Consider the following 7367-nt stretch of genomic DNA (forward strand, 5'->3'; position numbering starts at 1 on the left):
TAGATTAAGACCCACTATCACTCAGTTTGCCACACCTTTAACTAAAAATAACATCTTCTAGAAATCCTATTTACAATGGGCTCACACCGATGAGAATGTGAAGATTTAGGCATAAAGACCATGTCCAACTGGGTTATATAATTCAATCTACTGATCTACCATCAAAAAGAGAAATTTTCTGTCCCTATCTAGCTTTTAAAATCCTGATTAAATTAGTTTGAGTCAAATGCCCATCCCTGGAGGGCTGAGGGCTTCTTGCCCCAAAAGCCAGGAATGGGTAGCACTGGGATAATTGCTGTTGGAAGGAGTCAATCCCTATTCAGTATTTTGCAAGGATTTGTTGATTATTATGGTTGTACATAAGTTTGTGTTGAGTTCTTCAATTTATCTCAGTGGAGTTTATCCCTGGCCTGCCAGCAATGCCGCCTTTAATCCAATTTAAGTTTATCATTTCTTGCAGAAGTTTGCCTTCTGCAAGAGGCTTTTCCTGACTGATCATTGCCAGCTTTTCCCTGGGAGCTGATTTTCCAGTTCCTACCACACTGTCATGCATGACCTTACGTGTTCATCGCCTCATATGTATTAGTTGAATCTCTTGCATTTGAGATCAAGCTTCTTGGGTGGCTCCTGCCTTCTTCCCCGGCGCCCTCCTCTATGCCAAGCAGAAAGAGGATGTGGGACGCCCTCAATGAACACTTCTTGAATGAATGTCTGCCTGAGTGAATGAATGACCATATGAATAAAAGGAAAGGAAATGAAAAGCAATTAGACCCACACATACTCAGAGCTCACCTAACCACATAGCTTCCTGCCCTCTGCCGGTGTGCTAAAAGCTTTGTGCCCATAATATCAGGTTTGGTCTCCTCGGTCCCTGAGGGGAGGGGCACAGGGCAGCTGCTCTGTGGGCTGGAGGAAAAGGCACGGGGCTAGGAATCAGGGGATTTGTTCTGCCATTAATTACCTGTGCGACTTGGGCAAGCCACTTAACCTGTCTTTGCTTCATTTGCATCATCCATCAAGTGGGGCTAGTGCTTTCTGCCCTGTTTCCCCACAACAGTGTTGAGGGGAAATTTTTCTTTGAAAATTTGCAAAGAAAAGGCCAATGCAGGAGAAGGAAGGTGTAATTATGACTGTGGGCCTCAACTGGAGGTGCTAGCTAGATGACAGAGTGCAGTGTTAGGCTCAGGAGTGGTGTGGGGAAGGTATCCAGGCCCTGCTCACAGGGGACTCACACTTAGGAAGAAAATCCACTAACAATCCCAAGCACTTGCCATGTACTGGGCACCAAGAGATGAAGGTTTGAAAGGGAAAGAAATGATGCTTCTTGCCCTTAAGAAAAGATACTTAGCTAAAAAGCAGTTAGATATGTGCAAAAGGCTAAATGGTGTGCAACAGAAAATTATTGACTCACCAAATATTTGTTGAGCACCTGCTATGTACCAGGTACTGCTCTGGAAGTTGAGGATAGTAAGTGGGAAACACAGAGTCCAGCTCAAAGAGCAACGTGCAAGTGAATGAAAAACAAATGAGCAAGCAAACAAAAATCAAATAGGTTGGTTTCAGACCCTGATAAATGCTGTCAAGAAAACAGAATGGAGCAATGCGACAGAGTGGCTGGTGGGGGTGGGGGACTGCTTTAAAACTTGCAGAGGCAATGACAACAGAGCTGAGGCCTGAGTGATGAGAAGGAGGGAAGCATGTGCTCAGCAGATGAAATTGTAGGAGAAAAGACTTGGGGAGGGCAGAAAAAGGGCAGTGTGCCTTGGGCAGAGTAAACAATGGGGTGAGTAGAAGCAGAGGGCCTCCGCAAGGGAGACTGGGCCTGACAACAGCTTTAGAGATTGTGAGAAGTAGGGTAGGCATTGTGGGGCAACGGGGATGGGGCAAGGTAGAGAGAGGGAATGAATATGACCAAGCACATATGGCAAAATGTTAACAACTGAAGGACATGGATATGGGTGATGAGTCCAAGTAAGTTCTTTGTACTCTTCTTCCAACTTTTCTACATGTTTGAAATCGTCTCAAAATAAAAAGTTCAGAAAACTAAAAGACCATTCTGGCTTCTAGTGGACACCTGATTGTAGGGGCAGGTGGAGAAGAGGGTTGGAGAAGAGTGGAGGAGGGAGACCAGTTAGGAGTCCATTGCAAAGGTTTAGATTGGACCAGGGAAAGATGGAGGGAAGTAATTTTCAGGATGGATCTGTGGAGGTCTCTGTTAATTTTGTATTGCTGCCATAACAAATTACCACAAACTGAATGGTTTAAAACAGCATAGGTTTATTGCCATACAGTTCTGTAACTTAGAAACTCAGCAAGGGTCTCACCGGCTAAGATCAAGGTGTTGCCAGGGTTGTATTCCTTTCTGGAAGCTCTAGGGGAGACTCTGTTTCCTTGACTTTTTTCCAGCTTCCAGAGTTCTTGCACAAAGCTCCCTACATTTCAGAACCAGTAACAGGGTGTTGAATCTTTCTCATGCTGTCTTCTCTCTCCCACTGAACACAGCCTGGAAAAGTCCTGGCTTTTTAGGACTCTTACATTATATGGGGCCCCACCTGGATAATTCAGGGTAATCTTCCCCTCTCAAGGTCCTTAACCTTAATCACATCTGCAAAGTCCCTTTGCCATGCAAGTCTACATATTCACAGGTTCTGGGCATTAGGATGTGGACATCTTTGGGGGCCATTATTCTGCCAATCACAAAGTACAGCTGCTGAGATTTGCTGATGGACTTAATGTGGCTAGAAGGGAAAGAAATGATGCAAGGACAACTCTGGGTTTCTCACCTGAGGAGTGAGCCCCGTGGGAGGAGTGGACTGGGTGGGGCGGGAAGAGAAAGGGAATCAATAGTTCTATTAGAGATGTGCTGAGTTTAGCGTGAGTGCAACCAGAGGGCACCCCGGGCCAAAGCCATTGGGAGAGCCATATGCTGGCACCCAGGAAAAGGGAGCAAAAGAAGCAAAGACAGAGAATGACATGTGGATGTCTCCAAGGGCACATCTGTGAGTCATTGCACACACCTCCTGGGTACAATAAACAAATATGGAGCCCTTCAGATTCACCAGGCACTGGAGATATGATTACCTCCATAAATAATGATGCTCCAGAGAGGAATGGAAGGCTAGTTGGAGAAATGACTGGACAGCTGAGTTGATGTCTTATTTGGGAAGCCTTGAGTGCTAAGCCCAGGAATATGGGCATGCTGCAGGGGCAAGGATGGGGGACATTGCAGAGTCTTAAGGAGATGAATGACATGACACAGGAAAAGGACATGAGAACACATGACTTAATAGTCTACAAACAAGTGCCAAATGGGCCGACCTGTGGGCTGATGCAGAAAAGGTGTGGACATGGGGCTGGTGAGGGCACATGATGGGGCTCCAGCCCGAGGAGCGTATTTGTAGCTGAAGGGAAGTATGCTGGGCTTGCTGGGAAAGGCATGGCAGGGTGGGGGAGGTGTTGAATGAAGGGGAGAGGCATCCCTTTCTCTTTCTGAACTGCAGCTCTTAAATCAAACAATTCAATCCAGGTGGAAGAGGGTTGGCAGCTGGGAGGGGAGAAGAAGGAGAAGCAGACGATAAAAAAAAAATCAATAACACTTCCCCATAAAATAAATTGAGATTTGTGGAATTCACTTCCACTTGACATCAAAGATGCCGATTTGGTGAATTCGTTTAAGGCCAAATTGAAAACGTATCATTTTAATCCAGGTCCCCAAGCTGCCCCAGACTCTGTGGCAAGGGCCCTGGGGACTGGGTTTACGTTGGCTGCAGATGCTTATTTGGGACCAGTTGATCTCCATTGCTCCTGAGAAGTTGGGCCCCAGGCGGTAGGAGAGGGCTGAAGGTGGGCTTCCCATTCACCCGAAGGCGACGGGCCCCTCCAGCTAGGACACCTCCTCGGACCACTGGTATGGTTGGTCATGCTTTGACGCTTGAGAAATGACTCCTAGAGGCAGGTGCAAGGCTGGCTGGAAGCTTGGGCATCTCATCGTGTGCAGTGCTTTTGACACCTCTGGTCCTTAATGTTTCCTCCTGTAAAATCAGCATGTGATAAATAGGAGGTGGAATCACCCAGTGGGTTCTGGTTCCACCCTTCCCTCAAAGCAGAGGATGGCAGGAGTGGTGGTGTGGACGGGGAGGGCACAGACTCACTGAAAAAACTGGAGCCGACAAGGCAAATGCATGCTTTATTACCATTTAGGCACGGAGGAAAATCAGCACAACGTGAATTTCCTTGACCAGGGTATTAGGGGCTCCCTCTGTCCAGGGAATGGATCAAAGTGCAGGGGAATCTGCAATCTGGAAGACTTTGAAGAAACTGTCTCTGACCATTGAGATGGACAAAGTCTGGGGTGGATGTGGCCAGGAAACCCGCCGTGGTGAGCACTGGGGGTAGGCGGGTGGGGAGGTAGACAGCAGGTTCCAGCATTAGCGTGGTGGGTCAGAGAAGATTCTTGAATGGGTTGCCCAAGTGCAAAGCCCAGCTGCGTGCCCTCAGGCAACTTAACTCTTCTGTTTCTGGGTTCCCTTATCTATAAAATGAGAAAGGGCAAAAACAGTTTTATTAGAGAGGGTTACCTGAACACTTATGTGAGAAAATGTAAATAAAGCATTCAGCATGATGCTGGGTAGATTGTTGACACAATAAATAATGTTGCTATTATGATGATTACAATGACCAGTTGGGGGACCCTGGGAAGCCTTGCCTGGTCGTCCTCTGTGAAGTTGAAGGTGGAGCTAAATGTTCTCTGTGGTCCATCCCAGCCTGGAATTTCCTGAGTCTTTGATTTTGCGGGTCCTTCTCAGCTAAGTAATTGTGTAGCTGCCGAGGGCTGCTCACCCAGGGCATTGGGTCTCAGCATCTTTCTAATCCTAAACCTCCCCAAACTTGGGCAGAGCATTTAGGCAACTGAAAAGGCCCCAAGAGAGTCAGCCCAGAGGGAGGCCCAGGAAGGGTAGCGCTGGCTAAAGGGGAGACAGAATCCATGGCCATGTCCACGCCAGACCCAGCTGGGGCTTGCTGGGCCCAGGCTTTGGGAGGTGGGGCCCGAGCTTGATTTGACCTCCTCAAATTGAAGGTTCACTTTAGCCTAGATTCGCAAAGCAATTTGTTAATGCTCCTGTGCAGGGGCTGTTTTCTCTAGGGTTTTAAAGAAAAAACTCATTTCCATGTAAAATTCACAGCACCAAATTGAAATGTATTCCGAGCAGAGCAAGTGGTTCAGAATTTGCAGACCCCGGCGATCAGCGGCACTGTCACATTGTAATTACACCTTCCTTTGTCTGTGAGCTGCAGGCCCGGTGAGGAAAATAGAATATAATGCTGACCCTTTTGAGAAGAGAAAGGACTTTTGTGCCCGATCCCTTTCAGACAGCGCTCCTCCAAGATGATGGGAGCCAAGAACACCTGAATCCTTCTATCAGGGAGAACAGAACCATTAGTATCTTCAGCCTCCTTAGCCACGACTGGGCTACTCTATGGGTTCTGGAGTGTAACTCTCATTTCTTCAAATGCATTCGAGAAAAAAAAATAAAGCATCTTCTTTCTAGTACGTCTTAGAACATTTTGCTCAATTATGATCCCCCTCATCTCCTTCCACACATGCATAACATACATACACATGCACCACCACAAAGGCACACCTATACATTCGCTCCACCATGCTCCACGCACATACACGTATGTGCATGGGTATACATGCGTACACATGTTACATGCAAACATGGATATACTCCACATACACTCCCATTTCACATGCTTAAAGGCATGTGGACACATACTTCTCCACGTTTTACAAATAATACAGACCCTTATTTGGATCCTAGTTCCCAAAATTGGGAAATCTGGAGAAGGTCTGGTATAGATGACATTCAGGAATTCAGGTAAATTTCCTTAAGCATGACGATGGTATAGGAGAATGTCTTCATTCTTAGGAGACACAAGCTGGAGGATTCAGGGATGAAGTGTCAACATGTCTGCAATTTGCTTTCAAATGATTCCTATAGAGATATATAAAGACAAAAAGTATGGAAATCTGTTAATGATTGTTGGATTGGGCGCAGGGTGGAGAGGTATTCATTGTACTATTCTTTTAATATTTTGTGTGTTTGAAGTTTTTCCCAATTACAAATTAAGGAAATCAAGGTTAGTGAGAAAGTTTATAAACTTTTATCCAATTGTTGTTTCCTTTAAAGCTTTATATCTTGTCCTAATATCTGTATATGCTGATTGTATGAGTTCAAATTTTGATAATCCACACACTAATATAATTTTGCAAGCAGGCATTGCACATATTTGCAGTGCCTAGAAATGTGAGAGAATCTGAAAGGGTTCAAATGGAGAGTGGAACAGTTTATTAGGTCGGGTTAAGATCTGTAACTCTCTTTTCTTAGTCTTGGTTAACTGGTCTTTTTTTTAATAGTAAGTATTTAATGTAGGTCTCATGACTATAATCACTCAAACTAATGTGCATCACCAATTAGTATTGGTAGATTAATAGATTATATCCATGGATTGTGCATTTACATGGATATATTGAACTTTATGGATATAAGGAAGGTATATGAATACTCTTTGGCAATTGAACCAAAGATGATCTAGGAGTTAATTTTCAGATAGTTGAAGGCTGTGAACGCTTTCCTCCAACCCCGCCCTTTATTTAGAGGCAATTAGCCATTGTCTATGGGGAAAACACCCCTGTAGAAACCTGCCACGCGCTGCCCCATTAGGTTCATCGTGACAGCACTGTCCACTTACTCCTCGGCCTTTAACAATAGTAGTTAACAACTTTGAAGGGTTCACCATGCATCAGACACTTCCTAAGTGCTTTACATAAAAAACTGATTTAACTCTATGAAGTATTTAATAATATCATCCCTATTTTACAGATGAAGAAACTGAGGGAAGGTGGTAAGTGACAGAAAGCCGAAATGGAACATGAGCCCAGGCAGTCTAAACCAAAATCTGTGGTGTTTACTACTTTGAGAAAACACCTGTACCTGGCAGATTCCACTCTTCTCTCTCTGGGGCTGGCCACCTCCTGCCAGCAGGCCCCGAGGACAGATTCTTGGCTGCAGCATTCTGGAACACTTTCTGGACCTGGTCTTTTATCATAATGCCTCCACTAACTGAGTGACAAACCATTCCAATAGCACGTTGCTTGGCAGAATCTCGGAGTTAGAATAATGGCTGCTCATTGGCCTGGCATCTAGGCATTTCACCGTTGGCCCCAATTCACCACTCTGGCTTCCTCCCTGCTGCTCCTCCCACCACACACCTGAGTTCCAGCCACACCCACCACACACCTGAGTTCCAGCCACACCCACCATACACCTGAGCTCCGGCCACATCCATCATGCACCTGAGCT

The 7367-nt window shown here is 45.6% G+C and overlaps 1 long non-coding RNA gene across 2 annotated transcripts; it reads right to left on the reverse strand.

The window, feature by feature from the left end:
• Nucleotides 1–3682: 3682 nt before the first annotated feature.
• On the reverse strand, nucleotides 3683–7069 carry LOC143662600 (uncharacterized). Of its 2 annotated transcripts, none has more exons than XR_013165449.1 (3): nucleotides 6999–7069; nucleotides 5809–5999; nucleotides 3683–4031 (listed from the first exon to the last, which is right to left on the reverse strand). It is a non-coding gene; the product is annotated as an uncharacterized LOC143662600 (long non-coding RNA). The 2 variants fall into 2 exon arrangements; XR_013165448.1 differs by lacking the exon at nucleotides 3683–4031 and adding an exon at nucleotides 4186–4531.
• Between the last annotated feature and the right edge of the window lie 298 nt (nucleotides 7070–7367).

This window comes from Tamandua tetradactyla, chromosome 18, assembly GCF_023851605.1.
Source record: "Tamandua tetradactyla isolate mTamTet1 chromosome 18, mTamTet1.pri, whole genome shotgun sequence".
NCBI classification, from domain to species: domain Eukaryota; kingdom Metazoa; phylum Chordata; class Mammalia; order Pilosa; family Myrmecophagidae; genus Tamandua; species Tamandua tetradactyla.